A 27,695-nucleotide genomic window follows, 5' to 3' on the forward strand; every position below is an offset into this window, starting at 1 on the left:
ACTTTTTGAAAGAAAATGCATGTGATCTCTCAAGGAAAATACATGAAGTGGGAAGAGGAGACTCTAAGTAACGGCAATGGTGGAGCCCTGGAAATCAAAAAGAAGTTGGTCAGGGATCCCCAGAGGAAGTGACCGGAAGACTGTGTTGTCTCAGCACAAAAGCCAAGGCAGCAGAGTCAATGGTGAGTCAAAGCCTCCTGCATGGCAGGCTCTGGGGGCTTGAGCTGTAGGTGACTTTGGTAGGAAGGACTGAGAAGTAGGTATGAGGCCGTCTCACTTAGCGTTTTGAGATGAATTAGATTGAGCCATTATTCCTTTTTTTTTAAATTGAGTTTATTGGTACATTTTAGGTATACAGTACCTGAAGATCATCATTGGGGTCTTGTACCTTTACATGACAGCTGTTGGTTCTCATTTTTTCCCCACACCCCTGCCCTCCCTTCACCCTCTCCTCCCTTCCCTATTTACAAAGACTTTGTTTCCATTTTTTCCTTTTCTCATATTTTTTCTTTTCCCTTCTTTCCTTTCCTCTACCCTTTCCACTTCCCCTACAACCTTTAGCCCCTTTCTTCCTACTTCACATTGTCAGTTATACAATTTGGATCTTATTTACACTTTTAGGTTTTCACACCAGAGAAACTACTCGGTGTTTACACATCTGTGTCCTATTTATTTCACTTAAGAGTGTGGCCTCAATGTGCATCCATTTTCCTGTGAATGACTCTACTTTCTCATTCAAGCCGTTACTTCTTTTGCAGCTTTCCTATCAGCAAGCAGCAGTAAAAATCAATAGCAAACAACGAATCACTGGAAAAATAAATATTACTCTTTCTATTGTTAAATCATGTTCTGAATTCTGTTCTACAGATTTGCCTTCCTGGTGCCTCAGTGCTATAGTTACCATGTTTTCCAAACCAAACACCTGAGACATGTCAGTTAGCAAAGGATAGGAATTCAAAACAGGAGCTGTAGAACTTTGTTCTGAACATTTCTGTGCATTATAGCATATCTGGTGAATATGTATAATATGCCAAACTGTGCCATAATTGACTTAATCTTCACAACAATCTGCCTTTTAAATTGGCTTTTAGCTCTGGTGTGAAAATCTATAATAGTAAATAAGATCCTAATGAGATAATTGACATTGTGAAATAGGAAGAAAAGAGCTAAAGTTGTGGGGAAAGTGGGAAGGGTACGGGAAAGGTAATAAGGGAAAAGAAAAAAATATGAGAAAGTGAAAAAATGGAAAATAAGTGTTTGTAAATGGGGAGGGGAGGGAGTGAAGGGAGGGCAGGGACAGGGGGAAAAAATGAGAACGAAGACCTGTCATGTAGAGGTACAAGATCCAAATAATGAATGTAACTGTACTGTATACCTAAATTGTACCAATAAACTCAATTCAAAAAATTAAAAAAAAATAAATTGGCTTTTAGGCATTCTATATTTAGGCCTTGCATCATATATAATCCTGTAGATTGCTTGTTTAGTTTCTTAATACCTTTCATAATCTTAACCTCATATTATTCTTATTTCTTATAGTCCTATTTTCCCATGTTATGACATTATTGCTCCTTAATTTGAGTAATCCCTGCTTATTCTAAGGTAATAAATGTGTTCTATTATTCTAAACATTTTATTGCTTTATATTTTATGCTTAATCTTCAATCCATTTGAAATTGAATCAGAAGTATGACGTGAAGTAGAGATTACTCTTTTTCCGTATGGTTCCCCAGTTAACTGAGTTCCATTTATTGAAGCAGCCACCCTTTCCCGGCTACACTGTAGTATCATTTTGTTATAAAATCAGGTGAGCAGACATAGTGACATGTTTCTGAGTTCTATATTCTGTTTCATTGCCTTATTTGTTGTTGTGAAGTCACCATTATTAATGGAATTTTACAGATGAGGAAACAGGCACAGGAAGGACAAGAAAACATGCCCAAGTCACATAACTAGTATGCCCACCCTGTCAATCATATTATATATTCACCTTAAGAGCAAATTTACCAGAATTTATTGAAGCATCTTTTTTGGGAGGATCCTGAATTGAATCTTCAAAGAATACCCCCTTATATTAAAAATATATTAAAAATTAGTGAAAGAAGTCTCAAATCAGACAGATATGGGTATGATTCACCATTTCAAAATTTACTACAGTCAGTACATATAAAATTAAACCAGCACATTTTTTAAATTTGTGAAATGAGATAAGTAGTAACTAACTAGCAAGACTGAACAAAAATCAAATCGGACCATGCATATATAATCTAGAACATAGCGTAACAATGTTTTGTAACTCCTTGACAAAAATATTTAAGCCTAAAAAATGTTATAGAGAAATTTTCTGACATATTAAGTTCTGAGCAATTTTTATGTGTTTAGTTGGTTATTGGTTAGTTTGCCTTTGTGATTCTCTCTAAATTGAAATCAATTTTTGGCCTGAGAAAAATAAATGGATGGCTGTCAACACCTAATGATGAAGCAAATAAAAATAAAAATTAAAAAAAGGGAGGATGTAGTTAGGAAAAAACTAGTGATTTTGATTAGGTACTGTCATTACTGGCCACAAAGTCTAGGTCTTTATTTTTGTTCTGCTTTGCAAATATTGTTTGGGGATTATGGATGCAAAGCACACAGAAAGCCAATAACCTAAGGCATTACTCCTAGATCTGTCTAGGATTAGGACATGTCACTCCTTTCTTCCGCTCAGATACTTGTGTTGCTTAACTTGCTGCCACGGACCTACCATTATGAAAATAGTTTGGGGGCAATTTATACCTTACACCAAACCAAATCTTCTCAAAACGCATTTTTCTTCCCTTTCCTGCCTCTCACCTTCTAACCTCTTCTAATTCTACCTTTTGCCTACCTCAATCTCTTCCATTTCACCTTTCGCTTCCTCTTCTGGTTGAAATCTACCTGTACACTATGCCACCCATGGTGCTTCCTTCCAGCCTCAGGAGATCGAGCCAACTTTTGGGAATAAATTGATCCTGGATCAGTGAGAAGCAATTGTTTAACAATGTAATCTTGCCTAGTGGTTTTGCCAAATTGTCAATTCAACAGATACTCCACAATTCTCAAATATTTGCCAAACCAAATGATTTTGAATCTGAATTAAAACGGCACATGGCAACCTCCATTCAGTCCTGACAGATGGTGGGGGCATCCCAGCTCCTAGCCCTACCTGGTACCCAGATTCACCCTGCTGTGGACAGATGGATCAGCCGTCAAGGACTGATGCTGATATACATTTGCATCATTCCACTATCAGAGGCTGATATCCTCTGACTGCCTAGTAAGGGGGACAGCAGCCAGGAGGTCAGTGCCTCACAGTGAGCAAAGACCAAGACTCTCCATACTAGCTGGCATTTACTTGGCACATGCAATAGTGGGAGGATCTGGTGACTTAGGGGTCAGCAGTGGTGATCTTATGTCTGGTCCTACATTGATGCAAATCTCATGCTGATGAGAGGGGGAAGGAGAGCATTCCTGGGACAGTAGGTAGGATCAATTGAGCTGATAAGGAACCCTGCCCAGGTGAACCCTTTCTCTTAGGTATTACTGCGGGGTTCTCAAAGAACCAGGAAGTATTCAGCTGATGTTATCTTACTGTTGAGTGCCGCAGCCTCAAATCAGAGGCAGAACAGAGTTGTGTCCAAGTGCCATAGTCTGCTCATGAACAAAGCTACACTGGGCCTTAGATAGCTATAGTCATGCTTTAAATATGAAATGATTTTTCCCCAAAATTTATGTAGAAATGCCCTGGACATTCCAAGTCCTCTCCCTCCAATTCATGGCTCTAGAAATATACTTCCAGTTATGATTCCCATAAGATGTGCCTATGAGGAGAGATGGGACTGATTATGTATTTCTTCTTTGCCTACTAAAGAATAGGAGAGACTGAAGCTTCTTCACATCAGTTGCTTTTAAAAGACTTGAACTCATGAAATTCCTCTGAGGAGCTAGGAGAGTAAAATGTAGGAAAAGAATCACAAAATTTGCCCTGGAGTCACTCTTCAAAGTAGTTAATATACAAAAGTCATCTAATGCCATAAAACTTTTAATTTCAGAATACATAAGGTTTATGCAAGAGTCATTCCTTAAATGCATTAGAATAAGTTTCAGACTATTTTTCAACTTGCAGAAGCTGAGACTGTTTTGTAGCCTTTTAAGATGGTCTATGCCTTAGGCTTTGCTTTTTAATAATTCCATTTTCTCTGGAACTCTTACTCTGAAACACTCTAGGATCTAATGCTGGAATTTTTAAGTATGTGAGAAGAATAATTGAGAAACAAATATCTGTTTGTGCCCCTAATACTTGAGAAAGCAATTGCAGATGTGCCTGACATCATCTAAAACATAGAACCCATAACATTTTAGGCAAAACTCAGGGTTTTTGACCTTTGTGTACTTGTTAGAGATAATGAATAGGGCTTATGCCTGAGAGCAAAGAAAAAATATGGAAAGAGTAGTGATAAGGGACTATTGAGTTGGAATAAGACAGTACCCACAAAACTAATGACAGTTTTCTGTATTCCTTGATGGGGCCTAGAACTCAGGTCTAGAAAACAAAATGTGTTATCTGAAGTATAGAACTAGATGTCAATCAAAGTTCCAGGTCTCTGTCCATGTGCCCCTCTCTTAAAAAAAAAAATCATTTCCAGCTCTCATCTTATCTTTTGCATTGCAAAAGAAACCACCAATAGAGCTAAGAGACAACCTACAGTGTGGGAAAAAATTTTTACCAGCTGTTCCTCAGACAAAGGTCTACTATCTAGAATATATAAAGAACTCAAAAATATCAGACCCTCCAAATATAAAGACTCAATTAAAAAGTGGGCATCTGAAATGAACAGACATTTATCAGACAAAGAAGTAAAAGCAGCAAATAATCATATGAAAAAGTGTTCAACATCACTGGTCATTTGAGGTATACAGATGAAAACAAAGACTTTCCACCTCACCCCAGAAAGAATGGCTGCTATCAAGAAATCAACCAATAATAAATGCTGGCGGGACTGTGGGGAGAAAGGAACCCTTCTCCATTGTTGGTGGGAGTGAAGACTAGTACAACTGTGGAAATCAATATGGAGATACCTCAAAAAACTAGGATTAGTGTCCCATTTGACCCAGCTATCCCTCTACCGAGTATCTTTCTAAAAGAATCATACCACAGTGATATATGTGCACCCATGTTTATAGTGGCACATTTAGTAATAGCTAAAACTTTGAAAAAGCCCAAGTGCCCATCAACTGGAGACTGGATAAAGAAGATGTGGTTCTTTTATAAAATGGAGTACTACTCAGCCATAAAAAATGAGAAACTAGAGACATTTATAGCTAAATGGATGCACATTGAGGCTATACTCTTAAGTGAAATTAATGGGACATATGTGTAAATACCTAATTGTTTCTCTGGTGTGAAAAACTAAAAGTGTAAATAAGGATCAAAATATATAACTGATAATGTGAAATAGCAAGAAAATATCTAAAGGGTAGGGGAAAGGAAATAAGGGAAAAGAAAAAAAATATGATAAAAAGAAAAAAAATGGAAACAAAGTCTTTATAAATAGGAAAGTGTATAGGGGGTGAAGGGAGGGCAGGGGAATGGGGAGGAAAAAATAACCAAGATACATCTTGCAAAGGTACAAGATCCCAACATTAAATGTAGCTGTACTGTATACCTAAAATGAGCCAATAAACTTAATGAAAAAAAAATAAAAGAAAAACACTCCCAGCAACTCTTCCTCCTCTGTACTACTAGTGGAGGGGAAGGAGAGTCACCTCTGTCAAATGCTAAGAGAAATTTCAGGAGGCATGCATGCTTTCAGGCATACGAGTTTCTAGACTTCACTTCCTGTTGGTAGTGATATCTTGGCAGTGCCTGGACAGTGAAGGCTTACTTAAAACTCTGATATGTTTAACACCTTTCCGGCTCTGAAAAGACAAGAGCTGCAGAGTCCAATCTTCATACTGCATGAGAAAGGAAGGTTGCCTCCATCTCAGTGACACAGGTTAGCACACTTGTCTGCCCTGTCCACAGACACAGCTCCATGAATATAAATATAGATATAAAGTCTTTCTTTTAAACCTAAAGCTTAATGAGTGTCAAATTAGGAGAGAAACATAAAGTTGCTAGCAGAAGTGAAGAGAAAGTACCGCTAAGGTAATTTCATCTCCTTGAGCAACAAGTTCTCCTGAGAGACTGAATTTATTTAGCAGAGTGTTTATTAAGGAGAGGATAATGAGTTTACAAACCTTCCATGGTCACAAGCCCTCAGACTCAGCTCCAAGAAAGATCAAATTTCTAACCATTGTACACTGAGGATATGTGTGCTGTAGAGAGAGAGCAAACAGGACTCTTGTAGGCAGGCGCTACGAAGCTGCTAGTTTATTATTAACTTGATTTCCTCTCTTGTCCTGTGCAACTCAAAGCAGCAACCCTGTAACATGATAGTTTGCATGCTCTTCTCCTCTCACACTATACAATCCTTTTGGTTGGAGAAAGGGCTTTTTTCTCCTATGTATCCTTAGTGCCAACATGCAATAGATATGAAGAGAATGAATAAAATTGTTTCAGTTGGAGAGGTGGTAAAAGATTGGGAATTGGATTTTTTTTTTCTAATTTCAAATTTTCTAAATCTTTTCAAAAATTAGAAAATTTGTTACTTGAAGAGTATTTAAAGTAATGAATGAACTTTCAGAAGATTATTAGAATGTTCAAAACCCTGTATTCCGCTTTGATGTCTGTGAGGGCTCATTTTTTTTTTTTCTGTCAACTTGCCTAGGCTTCCGTATCTAGACGCTTTGGTCAAACACTAATCCAAAAGCTGCTGTGAAGGCATTCGATGTGATTAATGTTTAAATTAGCAGACTTTGAGTCGAGTTGACTGTCTTCTATGACGTGAGTGGCCATTGCAGGCTGTGAGAGAAAGGACTGAAGTCTCCTGACTGTCTTCAAAGCTAAGGTGTAATATCTCATCCCTGGTCTCCGTTCTGCTGGCCTGCCTTGCGGATTACAGATTGATCTGTCTGTCTGTCTGTCTCTCTCCACCCGCTTCTCACTCCTTCCTTCCTTCCTATGTCCTGTCTACTTCATGTCCCTTCTAGCCCTGTCTTCCCCTCCTCTTTTCCCTCTCTCCTGCCCTCTCCCTAAGAATCCCAATGTAGGTGAAAGCTACCTTTGCAAATATAACTGAGAACTGACAGTGAGTGTGTTAGGTGTGGAGACTGCTCTAGGACAACGAGACTTTAAGAATAGCCCTTGGGGAAATGTGGGAGGCACTCGGACACTTAATCTCCCTGTTGGAGACACATGACAATCCATCTAATGTGATTGCTCTGGACCTCGTTTTCAGCCAATGGCCTTTTTTTAAGAGGGAATATTAGATATGCACCATGCTTAGTTTACTGACTGATTAGCTAGTAAGGCAAAAGTGGCATTTACTCAGAGGGCATGTCCAAGTAGTAATGTCCTTTCTTCCCTGACCGCCTGGATTTAGCCAGTAATTACATTATTGAATGTTGGCTATATTTTTAGTACTGAATTAGATGGTGTTTGGACTTAAAAAGAAATAAAAGATATTATATCCCCATTGAACCTTATACTATAGGAATCAGTTTAGGATTAAATCCCACATGTGGACAGATAATCAGTTGTACTGTTTCATAAAACTATCATCATTAGGGGATGTCAGCTGCTGTTGAAATGAATTTTCTTAGAAGCAAGATATAATCTAAACTTTTTCGTCTAATGCTGAAATTTTATTTTAATTTAAATAATATTAGGAGTTTTAATGAAATATAATATATACATTCCTATTAAGGAAATCCAGAATGCTATAGCAGTAAACATCATTTAATTCCAGACTTAATGAAATCATTTGGAAAATACCTTAGAGAATTTTAGATGAGCCAGATTTAGACTTTTAATACTTACATCCTAAATTATATATGAAGTTCTTGTTTCTTTTCATAATTCTTAATAGAAGTTTATGGTTTATTAGTTGTTACTAAATCCAAGGCCTGTATTTTATAAATAGTAGAAATTGGTTCCTAGAAGTGGAAGGATTTGCTCACAGTCACTTGGCTAGTCACTTCAGTTAATCTGGATAGTCAGCCAGTTATGCAATAAAGTTATTACTGAAAGTCAATTCTAACTCTAGTGAATACATTACTATTGCTTTCCCTCCACAGACTGTTACTGTGGGTTTTTGGAAATGGGTGGCTGGCCCACCAGGAGTCTTTACATAGCATCCACTCTCAAAGACTAGTCTCAGCTTGCTCTCCAGTTGGTGGTTTGTTAGGGTCTCAGAGTCTGATAGTGAAGAAACCATAATTTCCAGCCTTTCCAGTTCTGGGTCATTGCTAGGTCATAGTATCCTGAATGGTTGGTAACCTATGAGTCAGACCTGAGTTTTGGTAACTCTGGGTAGCCTAATTATTGGAATAGAAACTCAGCTTTTTTCATATGGAAATATATTAGAAACATGAGTCAGACAGCAATAGCTACTTGCAATACTGCTTTTGATCTATTAATAGACTGTCTCTTAAGGCTGAGTTGAAGAGTTGTTTAAGGAACCCCTTGAGTATGACCTACAGCTAAGTGCTTAAAAGTTTAAATCAGTACTTAACTGAGCTCCTAGCTCCTTTCCCCACGATCTCAAGATACAAGTAGGCCCTTTTCAATTTTCTGTTCCTGAAGAGTATTTTAATCTAGGAGGAACCCAAAGCAGATTTCATTAAAAGTTGTTACTATTTCCATGTATGAAACTCTAAGAAGTGTTTTAAAATTACTGTAAAACATCAATCCCTCTGATATTAATACTGAATCTCATCTGTAATTTTCACAATGTGATTTCTTCTAATTCAGAAGTCATTTCATATCTTTTAAAAATTAGACATCAGCACTCTGGTGTTAAGGAGGAATCATGTATCTCAGAATGGAATTCAGGCGCCTTAGGGAGTTTTGACATAATTGGTAAGAGTTGGCAAGGGTAGCTCTGTAAACATTTTTCCTTTCCTCCCTGAATTCAGGATAAGGTGGCAAAGCTCGCTTTGTGTGTGGGTAGGTTGGATGTTTCTTGAGAAGCCATGTAGTGTAAGAAACAGGGGTTACCATGCAACAAAACTCAGTTTAATCCCCTGTATATCTCCAATGTGTTAGCATTGTCTGTTTGGAATGGGGCTCATCTTCAAGTGTTAAGGAAGGAATTGGCAAGTGACACACAGAGAGGCAGCTGAATGAAAGTAAAATAACACAAGTTTGCTCCATCAACGGGGGTTGATCACACCTAATGGCAGTGCCCTGATCAACCCAGTACCAGGCTACAACTCCTTCTTTTATAGGAGTTTTATAGGAAGTTTTCAGGTGGTTACATTTCATTTCCACAGTTCACATTGCTGATATTCAAAACGTGGTGGTGAGGCAGTTGAATTTCAACTCAGATGTAGCATTTCTTTGATAGAAGAGGTTACCTTTAAAATTCGTTTAGTTATCTATTCTAGTCCAGAGGAAGGGGGCATGTCTGGTCAGCAAAGTTAACAATGGTTCTTTTCATTTACAAAAATTTTAAGGGAGATTAGATGCCTCTGGTGCCTGTTGATTCTGAACTAAACAAAGCGAACAGCAGAAGTTATTTTACATTGTGACATTTCTTAGGTTTTTTGCTATTAAAGTATTCCCTATCACAAGTGAGTCCTAGTACTAATTGTGTTGATTAATGGACACTCAACATACTGTCTAACTCCTGGGTCTTTTAAAAAAATTTTTTTCATTGAGTTTATTGGTACATTGCAGGTATACAGTACAATTACATTCATCATTGGGATCTTGTACCTTTACATGACAGGTATTGATTCTCATTTTTTCCTCTTACTCCTGCCCTCCCTTCACCCCCTCCTCCCTTCCCTATTTACAAATACTTTATTTCCATTTTTTCATTTTCTCATATTTTTTTCCCTTATTCCCTTTCCCCTACCCTTCCCACTTTCCCTACACCTTTAGCCCTTTTCTTCCTATTTCACATTGTCCATTATACCATTAGGATCTTATGTACTATTATAGTTTTTTACACCAACTCTTGGGTCTTTGCGTTCCCTGAAGAAGGCCACTGTAGACTGGCTCTTTGTCCTCACATGATCACAATCCAGGTCTTCTGATCTCAGGCCAGTGACCTTTTCACACTGCCTTTCTGTACCATGCAATCATTTATAGGCAGTTCTGCAGTGATCTATATGCACAAAGCACAAGTTGATTCCAACACATGAAAACATTTGTACAACACCAAACATAGGCAATTCACTGAAACATTTATTACACACACTTTCTCATGGGAAAGCACATTCATGCTTCTTTGATGGTTTTTTAATTTAGTTTTGCTTTTTAATGTTCCTCATCTACTTTTCCATTTTCGATTCCCTCATATCCCCTCCAATTATAATGAGGCCAAAAACTTAGTCTTCTTCAACTCTTCTAAAAAAAAAAACAAAACAGAAAACCATGAGCATGGGAAGCCTTCTTTCTCTTGTGTACTACAAAAGAGGCCCAGCTTATTTGGAGGATAATTTCCTTTCTTTTATATGCAGAGAAGCCTATCAACATTCCGACCTTAGCCAGGCATGGTGGCACGTGCCTGTAATCCCAGCACTTGGGAGGCTGAGGCAGGGGGATCGCTGTGAGTTCGAGACCAGCCTGGGCTACATAGTGAGTACCATGTCAGTCTCAACTACATAGTGAGACCCTGTCTCAAAAAACCAAAAAAAAAGAAAAGAAAAAAAAAATCTGACCTTGTGAGATAGTCATGATGGCTTCTGCTGGATCTGGTTCTTTTAAAGCATACTATTAGTTAGACTCTCTCACGTAGACGATTGTGTAATTTAAATAATAGTATCCTCAGGGAAAGCAGATAGTGAAGAAACTGTGACTCAGCTAGAATCTGTTTCAATTTCAGCACTTCCAAATCTAGGATATCTAGAGAGCTGAAGGGAAAACAGCAGAAACATCATCTTTCAAGATACAGGAGTCATGCTGGTGGCCCAGATGTGGTAGGTATATCTACTTGTTCACTTCTGTGGCTGATTGCATAATGCTTTGTGTTCAAGTGGAAAGTGTAAAGCAATTAGTGTATTTGAAAAATATGAAGTAATAAAGATGATTTTGCAGGGGCCAGGGATTTAGTTCAGTGGTTCTGGTGCCTGCCTTGTAAGCATAAGGACCTGAGTTTGATCCCTGGTACAAAAATAAATAAAAAATAAAAAATAAAGATGATTTTGCAAGACATAGGTCTTCACATATTATATCTTTACATGTGTGAAATGAAGGTCACAACCTAGATCTTAACTCCATGACTGCCTTGAGAATTCTAGACATCAGGGTTAGCTGTGAATTCAATTCATATTTTAGGAGGACATTTTAAAAATCTTGGGAGAAAAGGCAAAAGCAATGTAGATCTGATTGTGAGATTTTTGAGGGTGAGGTAAATCAGCTGATCAAAGGATACATCCAATACTGCCCTCAAGTTTTTCTCACAAGGAATCAGGCATCAGTTGAGCATCTGGAGCTTGTCGTAATTCTTTAGTGGCAAAAATGGGGAGGGGTAAACCAATTCAGTGGTTACTAAGAAAGCTGATATTGTAAAAACATCATCCACAAATTGTCATTAATGAAAATGAAAGTTCACAAAGACTGATCAGATTGAAAGAGCAGGGGATTATGTAAGGGGAATGTGACGGTTGCTGAGGTACCACTACTACTGTGTTGCTTGCTAGACGGAAGGAAAAGTGGCTTTATCGGAGCTGAAGCAGAAAAGTCCAATTGGAGAACACTGAAAAATCTGATCAGATCTCTACAGCAGCTGGGTAGTAAGGGGCCGCAATAGGAGGAGGGGAAGTACGAGTGTCCAGGTGGCAGCAGGTCTTGCTAGGTGGTCATTAGGCAGTGAGTAGAGTATAGTCACACATGCACAGCAAAAAGTGATCAATAACTAAAATCAAATGCCACCAAGATCTTGGGAAGTGGGGCAGAAAGTTTTAGGTGGGAATGAAAATATGTTTCCCCAAGCTTTGATTCACTTTTCGGCTGTTGAGATTCTGGAATGAGGCTTGGGAAGGAATTTTTCAGTCTTAATTCTTGAGAATTATTCTCAGTTCTTCTCCCACCAGGCCCAACACAGAATATTTTCCCCCTGCCTGCTACTGTGGTTTTTGTATACATGGAAAAGTTATATCAAGCCAGTCTCCTACAACAAATCACTTGATTCCCTCTCTTAAAGGGCAGTGCCAGTCTTTCACACCTCTCCCTCCATTTCCTATACACACCAGCCACAATAGCTTCCTCTTTGATTTTCCACAAGAAAGACTTTCTCGACTCAGAGTTCTTGGACTTGCTCTTCCCTCAGCTCGGAAGCCTCTTTAGCTCTTCGCGTGGTTGGTTTTTTCTTCGTCTCTCATACCTCATCCCATGTGTTATGGTCTTTCCTGCCCTCGGTTCTCATTTTTTTCCCCTTGTCCCTGCCCTCCCTTCACCTGCTCCTCCCCTCCCCATTTACAAACACTTTAGTTCCATTTTTTCATTTTCTCCTATTTGTTTCCTTTCCCTGATTACCTTTCCCCTACCCTTCCCACTTTCTCTACATCTTTAGCCCTTTTCTTCCTATTTCACACTGTCAATTATCTCATTAGGATCTTACGTACTATTATAGTTTATTCACACCAGAAGACATTTATTGGTAGGATAGCTCTTCAGAGTCATAGGTGCAGAAAGGGTATCCAGGGACCCCACTCCACAGGGGAGTTTTACGGAGTAAAACCATGTGGGTATAATGAGGGCCTCAGCCATGATCAACCAGTAAGGTTACAAGTGTAGTCACTTAGGTAACAGTGGTCCAGTTGTGAAACAGGTGATGTAGTAAATGTGGGTGGAAAGAACAAATTCTTCTTGTAGGAAATGGTGGGTCCAGCGATCTCTGGTAACTCACCGGGGTGACTAATGTCTATCTAGCCTTCGTTAGGATCAGTGCTTGCCCTTTGAGGAAGTATATAGGTCTCGTCATCTTGTCTTTGATTTGAGGCCTGTCTCTAACAGATGTGTCTCTGGCTGCAATTGTGATGTATTTCACCTTTGTCCTGATTCCTTTGAGAACCTAGCCCTATCTGACTGCCTATAATATAAATATCTAATTTAGGTGCATCTATAATACAAGCGCAGCAGAGACAGTAGCAGCTAGTGCATATTCTACATATAGATGAAGAAGGTCCAAAAGTACCATAGAGGAAGGAAAATGCCCTTTTTTTTGTTTTATACCCATTCTAGGTTTATAGCTGAGGCCTCTAAAACAAAAGACAAATTAATAAGAGAGAAAAAAACCCCATGGATTTAAATAAACTGTACTTTTGTAGGAGCCCTTATTAGGAAATGAATACCCAAAGAAACATCTAAACTTGAGAATATTTTATATAGGCTGAAAATCTTTTGGTCAAAATTCTTGAGATCAGAAATGTTTTGGGTTTAAATATTTTTGGATTTTGAAATATTTGCATATACAAAAAGAAATATCTTGGGGATGGAAACCAGTAGCCTATAGTTACTTTTGTACAACATTTCAAATAATTTTGTCTATGAAACAAAATTTCATGATATGGAATTTTCCACTTGTAGTGTCATTAAAATTTTCAGATTTTAGAGCATTTCGGATCCAGAATTTTGGATTAGGGATATGCAACCTATAGTAAGTCTGAAGAGTAGTTAAGACAATGGAGGTATGATCGAACAATAATAAACTACAGAAAATTTAGCAAATACTCCTTGTCAGCCTTGTGTCTTCATTTCCTTTTCTTCATGTATTGGAAACATCTCTAAAGTGAGGGTATTGTGATTTGCTTCTGGGAAAGATCAGAAAATCTTTATTTTATTAAGGTTTTCAGGGTAGTAAGAGGTGACCTTCTTGCTTCTGCTATTTTCTTAAATGCCAATATATATTTTGGGGTATCATATCCTGAACAAAATCAGTTCTTTGAGACGGAAGGGTTGGGAAGTCCTCTGTGGCCTTACATGTCTATCCTTTCTACGTGCTATATTGTCTTATTATACAGTCATGTACAATTGTGTAGTCATGCCTTTGAGCTCAGGCTTTGTCTACTGAGGCCTTCTTTTGCCCAATACTACATAAACAGTTCTAGGTAAAAATACATGAAAAGTTTTTATGAGTGCCTGCCAACAACCAGACAGAGCATACCAGTGAGCTACCCTGCCTCAGGGATCCCCATGATTCTACTGAAACTGAATCATAACCAGGAGATTCTCCTTTATCAGATACAGAAAATCCCAAGAAACTAGCACTCCTACTTTAATGATAAGAACGAGTCCAAAAGGTACAAATGCATCATTAAAAACAAAACAACTGGGAGACTAAAGCAGGAAAATCGCAAGTTTGAGCCCAGCCTGGGCAACTTAATGACTTAGGTGAGACCCTGTCTCAAAACTAAAAACATTTTGAAAGTAGGGCTGGGGACAAACTCGGTGCAAAGGCCCTGGGTTCAATTTCTAGTGCTGAAAAGCCAAACCAAACCAACAACAAAACCCCAAATCCCCAGTAAATTCTTAGTTGGAAGAGATCCCTACTCCAAAGACACATTAGCAAGGCCGGGGATTTAGCTCAGTGGTTCAGTGGCCTGCCTTGCAAGCGCAAGGACCCGAGTTCAATCAAAAAAAAAAAAAAAAAAAAAAAAAAAAAAAAAGAAACAAAAAAACAGATTAACAAGAGAAAAACAAAAATATATTACTGCATATCTCATATATACATTAAAGACATATCAGATATGTCAGATATCCATAGTCCTCAAAGTGGTGTCTTTGAATTACAGTTTATACAGCATCTTCAGCAAAGAACAGTCATTTTTAGGGATCTGACAAGAGAATGAAAAGAGATTTTGAATCTCTATGGTGGCAACTTTGGTGAGGCAAGTCAGTGTGGATAAAAGCTGGTTAGTAAAGTGTGTTGATGTAATTTTCTCTGGTACCATCCTGGCCAAGAAGGGTGGAACACTGTTTTTAGTGGTTAACCTTTGTTCTCCCAGGTAGAGATGGGGGTGGTGTTAAGATAACTTTTGTCCTTGTAAATCTCTTACTTTTGGACAAATAGAGGGAGGCCAGAGAACTCTCCTGTTTCAATTTCTAGGTTGCCTTCAGCTCCATAATCCCTTATATTCCAGGGAATCCTCAGAGCATACTGCTCCCTACCCTGTGGCCCTGCTGAAGCTGTCATCAGCTTTAAGAGTACAGCCTAGTCTAACTTCTCTGGGAGGGCTGTTCTTCTAAGACTCAGAGTGACAGGACTGGGCCAGGTAATAGCCCTGAACTTGCCCAACCTGCCACACAAGGTAATTTGAGGATGGACTGTGATAAGGGTTGAACTCCATCCAGGGTTTTGCATATAGATGCACTGATGTTGATGAAAGCAGTTTTGCCCTGGGCTGGGGCTGTTCCTTCCTCTGCCTCTTTTGCAACCAGATAATCACTTGCCTCTGCATGGGCTCTACTATTGACATTAGCACAATCTATGCTGGCATTTTGAATAAAACTCAGTGTTTATAAATGATACTTAAGAGAGTTGTCTTTCAGAGTAACACTTTTCCTCCTCCTGCTCTCAGACTTTTCCCTTCTCCTTTGCTTCCCCATGCATATGCACCCATGCACATAACACCCTTCCATAGTTAATTTCACTGACCTGAAACACCCATCTTCAGCCAGGAAGCTGATTCCCACTGAGATTGACCCACAGGATCCTACCTGCTCTCTAAGGGGGCTGCTGTGTTCCTCCAGCATCTCTAGCAGTTATTGCTAGACTTCCCTGCAAACCCACCTAGACCCTTTGCATAGTTTTTTTTTTTGGCTTTGTAATTCAAATCTAGGCCTTTAAATATGTCCAACCTAGTTTCCATTTACAACTGAAATGTTTGCTCTTGTGTTTTCTTTCTTTACCAAGCAGCCACTAAAAGACACGGAGCTTTCTATTTTAGTATTTCAAGCTTTTTAAGAGTATATTTTTATTGTAGCTCATGGATTCTTCTCTATATCCTTGATCTAAGCTAGGCCCCAGAGATGTACTACATTCACATTTACTTCAAGCAGCATAACCAGAACAGTTCACTGATGACCAAGAACAAAACAGTTTTGAAGAAAAAAAGTATAGTCAAAACAGAAGGTTAAGGGTTGGCTCTTCTAACACATCCATTTTACAGGCTGATTTTATTTTGAGAAGGGCTGGAGATTGCACCCAGGGCCTCATGTATGCCAGGCAAGAGCTCTACCACTGAGCTACTACTCCCTACACATACTTTACGAAGAAAGAAAAGGTGAAGAGGCTCAAGCAACTTGATCAAAGGTACAAAGTGAGAAGATTAGCCAAGTTGGTCCTGGCACCACAGTCTCCTGCTTCCAGCCCTATCTTATTTCCACTATATAGGATGACAGGGGCTGCTATGGAAGGGAGAGCCAGTGGTACAGACTATATAAGTAGTTTATCACTTAGGATCAGGCTTAGTAGTCACGTAACGGAAAACCAGTGCACCAGTGTTATAAAGAGATCAGGCAGTAAGTCATCTAAGACTGGGATGGAGGCACCTTAACATCATTAATCCAAGATCTCGCTGTCTTTCCCACCCACCTTCTTTAGGATGCACCTGTAGTTCTCCTGGTGTCAGGATCTATTTCCAGCCATCAAATCTATGTTTTAGAAAGAAAGGGATGAGCTAAGGAAATTGGGCATATGTGCCGCCTAACTAGTCCCTTTTAAAGAATTTTCCAAAAGTCTGCATCCCATGGCCCTGTTTATATCTCACGGACTAGACGTGGGCCATATGATTATTTCTAGCTCATATACAAGGCCTTCCTGGGTAAGCTGTGGGGCTATAAGGATGAAGAGGAAGATAACATCGAATAGGCAAAACACTGGGGTAGGAAGGCCCTAGCTACTGTTAGAGATGAAACTGTTCTACTCTGTGAAGAAGGATGGAGGAAAAGAGACCCCCAAGCCTTATTTTACTCAATCTTGTTTCCTCCTTTGACTCTGGGGTTTCTCCCCAGTCTCCTTGGCTGTGTACTCTTTCCATTCCTGACATCTGATACCAGAAAGACCTCAGGCTCAGGCTCAGATGACTTCCCCATGTGCTCTTTCTTCTTGTAGAACTCTTCCAGTCTCCTGACTTTGTTCACTCCTCATCTACTAAAGACTCCCAATTGTATCTCCAATGTTTTTCTTGGCAATCTAGTCTCATGTATCTGGGTGCCTAAAATTTCTACTTAGTTGTTTAATACTATTGTGTTCAGAGCCAATTTTTTATTCAGCCCTAGTCTGAATCCCTTTTGTGTTTCTATAACAGAATTCCACACTCTGAGTAATTTATAAAGAAAATGAATCCATTTCTCACTGTTCTGAAGGACAGGAGTCCAATATCAAGGTAGAGAGAACTTCATGTTGCATAAGAATGTGTCAGAAAACAGCTTCTTGAGAGGGGGTGAGAACATAGGCCATCTCTGAATAGCGGTGGGGATAATTTAAAAAAATGAAAATATGGAGAGAATAAGAGTTATAGAGTTAATGCACAGGGAGAAGAAGGGATGAAGAGTAAGGAGAACACAAGCAAGGGACAAACTCATTCATGATAACAAACCCACTTTCATAATAAAACATTAATAGATTCTAAATGGATTAATTATCTTTTTAAACTTCCACCTCTCTCTCAACACTATTGTATTAAGATTAATTTTTCAGTACATGAACTTTGGGGGACACATTCAAACTATGGCAGCCTCCAAAATGAGTTCTCCCACTTTGTTCTTTTCCAGAACACCACTGTTCATATGTTCAAGGCAAAAGGCTCCCTGTCATTCTCAAACTGCTGATCTTCTCTCTCCCACTGCAAGACCTTTAAAGTCTCCAGAATCTGACCACCCATCACTATGCTCAGCCCTACAGTACTGGCTCAAACTATTACCAAACCGGCTAGTCTTCTTGCTTCCATTCTTGCTCTTATATAGTCAGCTTTTTACACTGTAGCTGGAGGGAGGCTTTTAAAATGTGATTCAAGGACACACTGAGTGTGTAGCTTAGGGTGATTCATAACACTTCCATAGTTTGCCACATGAGTGGCCTAAGCATTGTAATAAGAACATGGAGTGTAATCTCCCTCTCCTTGAGAATATTAGTGTGTACACCCCTTATCAGCTTACTGTGTGAGTTACCAGCCTCAAGTACTGGGCTCCAAAACACAACACCCTCACCACATTGATTTATTCCAAGAAGGCTCCTGTCAGGCTCCTTTATAGAGTCACTGCTCGGGAGCTCTGGCTGAGCCTAGCTTTCCATGCTCCCACACCTAATGCTAGCCTCAGTGATGGTAGATGCACTTCCTCTCCCCTTCCTGATGAGCTGCTTGCCTTTGCATGCCCCTCTCCCCATGCCAAGAGGCCTTTCTTACGGTGAGGTGTAGGATTAACCAGCCCTGCCCACTATAGCTAAGTCTTTTTTTTTTTTTTTTTTTTTAATGATTTGCAGTTTGAAGCTTAGACTGTGCTTGAAAACAAAAACAAATGTACCTGTCTGTTAGGAGTTTGGAGGAACTAGGACAGAAGGTGATGGGAAAGGACCTCTTCCATGTAGCCTTTCAGTTACAGCAGCTGGGTCACTGTGTACTGCGAAGGTAGAAAAGCCTTATAATGGATCTGCTCCTTCCGTGAACTGGCCAGGACCCTCAAAAGCAATGTTCTGATTGCAACCTGCCTTCTTTCCCTGCTTGTATCAAAAATTTTTTTTCCAATGAGGAACCCACTATACAAAGTCTAAAGGTTTCAGTTTGTATTTAGAGAATAGGCCTTCATATTGGCATAAACAACTCACACTGTCAAGCGTATGGGAATTCTCATCTCCGTTTTTAAAGTCTATCAACTTAGTTTATATTCTGAGTCACCATGAAGCTAACCTGACAGAAAATTCCACCTTGCCCATACCTGGGGCACTGCCAAGTACTTTTGTTTCCAGCACTGACTTATTAGTGCCGCAGGACTGTGTAAGCCCTGCTTCACCAATTTTATGTGCAAAAAAATGGTAATGTGGGAGATTTGGCCTGGCCGTTCCTTTTATTTCTATCCTACTGGAGATCATAGCAATCTTTTCGGTGTAGTGGTTTGGAATCCCACGACTGTGACTTCTTCCTCCTAGACTTGGAACAGAGCTGTATGTCCCTGAAGCCATCTCACCTTCCCACTGCTCTAACAGAGAATTATGACCCTGCCTCTTCTCCCTGGCAATGGGTGTCCCTCCTCACTTCAGCCCTCTCAGTCTTTCTGAAAATGATCCTCACACAATGACCCTGGCCCTTTCCCTCGAGCCTTAATCTTCCCAGCTGGCTAGAGTTTCTAGGAAAACAAATCTATCTCAAGCCTTCCAGCTTCCACACACCTCCGCTTCTCAGCTTTCCATATATTCCGTTGGAAACAATGGAACACGGGGATCTCTGAGTAGGGGTTGGGGGTGTATTAAAACGAGAAAATATGAAGATAATACGAATTACACATTCTTGATGCATCAGAATATTTTCAATCAAATCTTGCTCTTGTCCAGTTCTCTCAGTGCTTAAATCGCCCTGCCCCCTCACTGCATGACATCAATACAAATTTCACGGGATGTACAGTCCGCTGGCTTGCAGTTTCACATGCTATTACCTTATATGTCAATCTCTGTGTAAAATACAGAAAGGACTCCATTCAGCATGGTGAGAAGCAAGGAAACCCCATTTCACGTAATCCCTCTCCATTCCTGTGTTTAGTAAATTAACCAACTAATCTATTTACTTTGGAGCCTTCTCTTCGGTTGGATGAACAGGTCTTTAATAGTAAAATAATTGGACATGAGTAGATTGTCTCAGTGCATATCTAATGGGGTTGAAATACTTCTTTTACATTCTCCTCTCTGCTTGCCTGAATGATTGCCATGCTTGGTTTAGGACAGGACTTGTTTATAATAGACAGGTTATAGCATCCTCTACCTATGTGATCTAAGGGGATTCAAAAGTTTCATCCCAAAGAACCACAAAGTCTTTTTTATCTACCTGCCATTGCTACCAGAGACTACACTAGTTAACCATTTATTTTTTTTGCAATAAACAATAACTCTGTGATTGCTAATGTGTCTATTTAAACATGCAAATATTGTCCTTGAGAAAGAAATATGTGATGTGATTTTATCTGATTGCTTTCAATTTGAAAGGAGCAGCCCTTCAAATACCCTGACTCCATGGTTGCCTGTATCTCCAGTCTTCACATGCCTGTGGCTGTCACATAAACCCATGCTTTACTTTTTCTTTAAGACTCATAATTTAACAATACAGGGCCTCCCTTCTCAAATGAAAATCCATTTTTCTCCCAGTTTCACCTCCCCAAAGAAATCTTAGAAAATTATTGAGGAATGTCTACCTGTTCCAGATTCTTCCTGGCAATTTGCTTGTCACTTCTGTGGTACTCTGACCTGCTGCTGCACCATGGCCCAGAAGTTGTTTCTTGACATCTTATAGTTGTCTTCTGTAGGTTGCTTTCTTTAAAACAACAACAACAACAACAAAAAACTTCCTTCACATTTGGACAGTTTGATAACTCCAAAATATACAGTTCAAAGGAGGCAGAAGTTTCAGAAAACTTTACTGAATGTGATGTCAACTTGATTTAATCAAGAGATGCCAGGAGAAGTGACTAGATAGTGCGGATACTCATCTCACCAATGGATTGACCTATGATGAATTCATAGCAGAACAGGCTACTCAGAACTTCAATAAAGTTGGAAGAAATAGGGGTGTGTCTCTGATGGGTATATCCTTTGTTGGGCTGTTTCCTTTGTTCTTTGCTTCCCAGCTGCCACGAGGTAAACAACTTTTTCTGCCTTGCCTTTCGACGATGATGTTTCTATCTTAGAGCCAGCTGACCATGGACTTAAACATCTGACACCATGAGCCAAAGTAAGTCTTTCCCTCTTTAAGTTATGTTTGTCAGGTATTTTTGTCCCAACAATAGAAATCTAACACAATGAAAACCCCAGGACAATAGTAAAGAATTAATTACTTTCTGAAAATAAACTTTAAGTCTGTACCTGGGCTATTCCTGCTGTACAGTGTGAGACCACATTCCTTTCTTTAAGGGGTATCCCTTAATGGCTGTACCTCTCCTTAGCTTCCTCCAGTGTTTAAGTGGCAACTTTAATTTCCACCAAGAGCAGGGCCACTTAACATGTTTTCCTATTGCCAAACCACACTCTCAACACAAAATCATCTCAAACAGTTCAACTCTGCCATTTTCAAGAGACTCTGCCAAATGATTGTACATAACTGTTCAGTATCTAATCACTCAGATTAAATGGACAAATGTATATAGGAAGATACAAATTAGCCAATCTGACTCAAGAAAAGATAGAAAGTCTAATAAAGCTAGAAGTAGATATTTAATTAGCAATTCAAATATTTTTTTCTACGACCCTAGATGCAAATGACTAAAATGCAAGTTCTATCAAATATTTAAAGAACAAAATTAATATTAAACAGATTCCTTTAGAAACTATAGAACAGAGTAGATAAATAAGATGTGGTTTTTCAATAAAACAGAATAGTACTCAGCCATAAAGAATGAGAAACTAGAGACATTTATAGCTAAATCGATGCACATTGAGGTCACACTCAAGTGAAATTAATAGGACACACATATGTAAATACTGAATAGTTTTTCTGGTGTGGAAAACTAAAAGTAAAAAAGGTTCAAATTGTATAATTTAGAATGTGAAACAGGAAGAAAAAGTCTAAAAGAGTAGGGGAAATGGAAAGGGTAGGGGAAAGGAATAAAGGGAAAATAAAAAATACGAGGAAGAATGAAAAATGGAAACAAAGTCTTTGTAAATAGGGAAGGGTAGAGGGCGTGAAGGGAGGGCAGGGACAAGGGGAAAAAATGAGAACCAAGACCTGTCATGTAAAGGTACAAGATCCCAATATTGAATGTAATTGCACTATACACCCAAAAAGTACCAACAAACTTAATAAAAAAAAAAAAAGAGAACACTTCCCAATTCATTCTATGAGATCAGTATAAGCCTAATCCCAAAGCTGGATAACGGCCTCAAAAGAAAACTAGATTTACGTACATAGGCACAGAAATCTTTGATAAAATATTAGGAAAACAAATCTCTTAAAGTATAGGAAGCATTATATATCTTCAGCAAGACAAATCCCAGAGTGCAAGGTAGGTTTAGTATTAAAAAATGAATCAACGGGGGCTGGAGATTTAGCTCAGTGGTTCTGCCACCTGCCTCACAAGTGTAAGGTCCCAAATTTGATCCCTGGAACAACAACAAAAATCAATTGATAAATAGTATACTATATTAATAGAAGAATAAAGAACATAAAAATATGATCATCATCATCTGACAAATTCCAACACCCATTCATGGTTAAACTAGAACACATTAAGAATAGAAATAAATCTCAATCTGACAAAGGATAACTATAAAAAATGTACAGCCACCATTGTACTTAATGTAAAATATTGAATGTTTTTTTCTATAAGGTTGGGGACAAGGCAAAGATACCCACTATAACCACTTCTATTCAACACTGTGCTGGAGGTCCCAGTCAGTATATAAAAGGAATAAAATGTAAATGCCCACACATTGGAAATGAAAAAGGAAAATTTTATTTTTTCACAGATGGCATGATCTTGGGTATAGAAAATACTAAAAAACCTATAAAATCTATTACAATGAATAAGTTGAATGTTACAAGACACAAGATCACTGTACAAAAATCAGTTGTATTCCTGCATACTAGCAATTGAAAAGCTGAAAATTAAGAAAACGTGCCAAAGGTATAATTCTGTGGTAGAGGTGCAGACTGTTGGGTTTGATCCACAATGCCAAAAGAGAGTGAGGAGGAGGAGGAAGAGGACAGGGAAGTGAGGGTAGGGGAGAACAGGGCCTTTTCACAATAGATTTTTAAAAAAATTCTTAGGAATAAATTTAACAAATGAACTGCAAAATCTGTATGATAAAATAAATAACATTACTGAAGAATTAAAGGTCTAAATTATAGAAAAATATATCATGCTTATGGAATAGAAGATTCTTTATTGTCAAGGGTGCAGTTCCTTCTCAGTTGGTTTACAGATCTAACACAATGCTCATCAAGATCTCAGCAGGCTTTTTCTTTCTTTTTTAATTGACATTGACAAATTGATCCTAAAATTACATGGATATGCAAAGGACCTAGAATAGCCAAAATAAGTTTTAAAAAGACACATTTTAAATGTTATATAAAGCCACAGTATCAAAGTAAAGTGGTATTGGCATGTGGATAGACATACAGATCAATGGAACAGACTATAGTGTTCAGAAATAAATTTATATTAAATTGAATATATTAAACTTATGCAAGGGTTCCAAGGCAATTCAATGTTGAAAAGATATTCTTTGAGCTGGGGATTTAGCTCAGTGGCAATGTGCCTGCCTTGCAAGCACAAGGTCCTGAGTTTGAGCCCCAGTACCATAAACAAACAAACAAACAAACAAAGGATATTCTTAAGCATTTGTTCTGGGTAATTTTATATTATATGTATAAATAAAAAACCTTAGATCTTTACTTTGTGCACAAAAATTAATTCACTGTGCTTTAATGTAAGAGTTTAAATTTGAAACTTCTAAAATAATAAGGAAAAATCTTCATGATCTTGAGATAGACAAAGATTCGGATAGTAGAAGTCTGATTCACTCAAGAAAAATTGACAAATTATATTTCATCAAAATTTAAAATTTCGCTTTAAAAAAGATATTATTCAGAGAATGAAATGACAGCCACAAATTGGACAAAAGTACTTATAGATCATAGATCTGGTAAAGGACTTGCTTCCAGCATAAAATATTCATATATCTCAACAATAAGAAGACAATCCAATGTTTAAAATGAGCAAAATGATGGCAAAGATATTTCATCAAATAAAATACCTATATTTATAAACTCATGAAAATATGTTCAATATCGTTTTTGAGAATCTAAATTAAATCATGAGAAAACACTTCATACCTAGTGGATTTGTGATAGTAAAAAAGATTTTTAATGCCCTATGTTGATGGGAACATGAAGCAATTGGGATAGAATGTATCAGAATTGGAACTGAATTTTAGAATGTAAAATTGTGCATTCACTTTAGAAAGTAGTTTAAAATTTCTTAAAAAGTTAAACATAACTTTACCTACGTTTTGGCAATTCCACTTCTGTGTAGTGACCCATGGGAGATGGAAACACATCTCCATAAAGACTTGTACAGAAGTGTTCATAATAATATCATTCATAGTAGCCCAAACCTGGATGTAATATATATCACAGGATCTGGTGCATAAATAAACAAACCATGATGTATCGATGCATAGAGTATTACTCATATATAAACAGAATAGACTAATACTTAGACCAACATAGATGAACCTCAAAACATGATGCTAAGTACAAGAAGCCAGGTTCAACAGCTGCATATTGTGAGTGATTCCATTTGCCTAAAATTTCCAGAAAAAGCAAAATGACAGAGACAGATGGGAATAGGGATTGGCTGCAAATGAGCATGAGGGAAATTTGTGGCCGACAGAGACATCCTAAAGCTCAATTGTGGTGTAGCCCCATGTAAGAGACAAGATAATGATGAGGATTGAAGCCTAATTGACCTTCTCTGCAAGCACAAAAGAGAAAAACGGCAAGCTGTGCCTCCTTTGGCAATGTGCAGGCATGCTGGCACGTTCCATATCCAGGGAAAGGTCAATACAACTGCGATCTGGATGTTTACCTGGGTACACACTATAGGTAACAAGAGGCAGATGAATCTTCCAACCTAATTGTTTGCTCCTTTGTCTAAGTGAATACAGTCAAGGTGAGCCAAACTCTCTGGGCTCTTTGTCCACTAGAGGTGAGATCCCTCTGGTCTCTTCATTCTGAATTATCTGTGTCTCTGTCTTTTAATCTCTGTTTGCCCCCTCCAGTCAGTTATGCCTGGTAGGCTAGTCTCCTGCAGCACAATTGTATAAAGATACTAGAACTTATGAATTCTATTGTAGATATGCTTCTGGGACACAGTTTGTGACACTGTGCCATTGGCCCTGGGAGGAAGATTCCACCTAGCAGTGTATGCATTTTTCCCTTCCCCAGTGCCCTGTACTTGAGTTGCATATTATGCCTCTCACTCTGCAAATCACATTGTCTGAGAGTGTTTCTTAATAGTGTTGGCCAGGGCTCCACAAGGCGTGGGAGCAAGGCCTCTCTCCAGTTCCAAAGAGGTGGGGCCGGAACTATTTGTGCTTGCTTGGCCATTAAATGTCTTTTAAGTTTAGAAGATTTTAGATTGAGATTTGTGGTCATTATCTTTAATTATGTGATAGTGAGATTTCTGGCTTAATGGTTGATTTCATGATGGTGAACTACTACTTAATTCTACAGGTAAACTCTAACGAGAAATTGACTCCCACTGAGTGGTCAAATTGTCCTAAGTGTGTTCCACACAAGCAGCACATGAAGCCCAATGCCACTCCAGGCTTACCACCGGGAGTCCGTGCCCTAGGTCACTGTGTGGCTCGGGAGACATTTGCACCTCCTTATTTGACTATCATGTGATCTGTTTCCTCTGCTACTGTCTCTTGGTAGACAAATTTCCTGAACTCCTTGTTTAATCTCTTACTGCCCTCGCCTTCGTTCTCCTATCTTCGTTTCTTTTTTCCTAATTTTTTCAATTCCCTCAACTTCTAATTCTCTGTTAATTTTGAGCTACAGAGGGATATATGTCAAGGGGTTTATTATTTGGTTTGTTTTTTAGTGAGTCTTCCTTGAGACATATTTCAGAATTCAATGAAAAATTTTAAAATCACACTTATTTAATTGAGCAAGAAGAAATAAGCATTCATGGGCTGGGGATTGAGCTCAGTGGTTCTGCCGCCTGCCTTTTGCAAGTGCATGGACCCGAGTTTGATCCCCAGTACCAAAAAGAAAAAAAAAGAAATAAGCATTCATGTAGGGTCACTGTTATTAACCCTTCCTCTTGGTGAAGAACATAGCAAAAGAAAAGACTAGGGGTAAAAACACTGGTTAAGAGACAGATGCCATCTTCCAAGCCAGAGGGAGTGAGTACAGAAACAGATACTAGAGACCGATCACAGTGGAAGACTTGGGAACTCAGTTTTGGTGGGGGAGCATCCATAACCACCACTAATGTAGGAAAGGCAGCAGTAGTATTTTGTGACACAGTGGAGGATGGAAGTAGTAAGGTATGGAGCTTAATGGTAGATTTGGTTTTAAGTTTAGGTAGTTTGAATAATCACAATGAAAGGAAGAGACGGGCAGTGGGCAGGTGAAAATCATCTTCACAGAATCTTGTCTTTTTTCATTCAGAAGACAGGTCAGTGCTAATATAAGAATAAATGAAGAACAAACAGAGACGCTAAAGAAGAAAAGTACAAAAGGTAACAACAGGTACCACTAGATAGGGGAAGAAGTAGTGAGTTATTCTTTCGATAAATGAGATGGGGAAAGGAAAGTGTGTTGGTATGGTGGCTTAGTGGGATAGCAGGGTACATTGGAGGCTTTCTCCAGGAAAAAGAGAACTTATTGTATAAATGCTGAGAGAAGAAGCAATAGAGAGGTAGATTCAGCAGGCAAAAAGTGTGAAGAATGACTAAAAGGATGATATACAATCAGATTGATAGACCAAGGAATTGCTCTTAGAAAGTAGAGATTTTACCTCTTTTCCAGACTCATAGAGAAGACAGGATATGTGATGCCTTGGGGGAAAAAATCCTATCTATATTAAAATTTTTATTTAAAAATATATTACAAAATTCATGGACTCATGTGAGGCATTATTTATCTCTCAATGAAATTTTAGAACAATGGGCAGAGGTCTACCATATGTTTATTGTCCAATCAGCACACATTGATATTCTTTGTAATGTATTTCCTGTACGGGAATGATCTCTTTGTGCTTTTTACACTCAAATGCACCACTTCTAATTTTGTTTTTTTTACAATATGATGGCTCTTCAGAGTATGGCAGAATTGAAGCAGATAAGTCCTTATGGATATTTTTGCTGTGACTCCCTGATACTATTGAAGTTATTTTGGTTATGTCACCACCCATGATGTGGCACCAGCTGCCAGGCTACCCAAGAATATTGTCTTCCGACTCTGCTTACAAAGTTGTTACCGTGTTTTATTGAAGATGCCTTAAATGAGTCTTCCCAGATTATATAGGAAAATGTGAGCAACCCATCTTCTGATCATGTTAAATTTATCATTTCGAATTTTATAATACAAATGTAGAACAACACATCTTTAATCACCTCTTTTTTGAATCATTTTAGGCTATAATTACTGTGATTCTAGCATATGGCTTATTTCAATGTTAACCAGACTTTCTTTCCTCACTTTTTTCTTCTCCCTTATTTCCTTTCTTCTCCCCTTCCCACTTCTCTGTTAGCCCTTTTCTTCCTATTTTGCACTATCAGTTATGCCATTAATATGTATTATTTTTACACTCATGAAAACAAATTATTTAAAACACTGGTCATTCAATAGATGCAGATGAAAACAACACTGAGATCCCACCTCACCTCACAAAGAATGGCTGCTATCAA

The 27,695-nt window shown here is 38.5% G+C and overlaps 1 long non-coding RNA gene across 1 annotated transcript; it reads left to right on the forward strand.

Moving 5' to 3' along the window:
- LOC104867642 lies at positions 1–26,798 on the forward strand. Its single transcript, XR_781827.2, has 4 exons — positions 1–182; positions 10,956–11,049; positions 20,906–21,009; positions 26,455–26,798. It is a non-coding gene; the product is annotated as an uncharacterized LOC104867642 (long non-coding RNA).
- The last annotated feature ends 897 nt before the right edge of the window (positions 26,799–27,695 follow it).

The sequence above is a fragment of the Fukomys damarensis genome, unplaced genomic scaffold, assembly GCF_012274545.1.
Source record: "Fukomys damarensis isolate Sample0158 unplaced genomic scaffold, DMR_v1.0_HiC HiC_scaffold_4, whole genome shotgun sequence".
Lineage (NCBI taxonomy): Eukaryota > Metazoa > Chordata > Mammalia > Rodentia > Bathyergidae > Fukomys > Fukomys damarensis.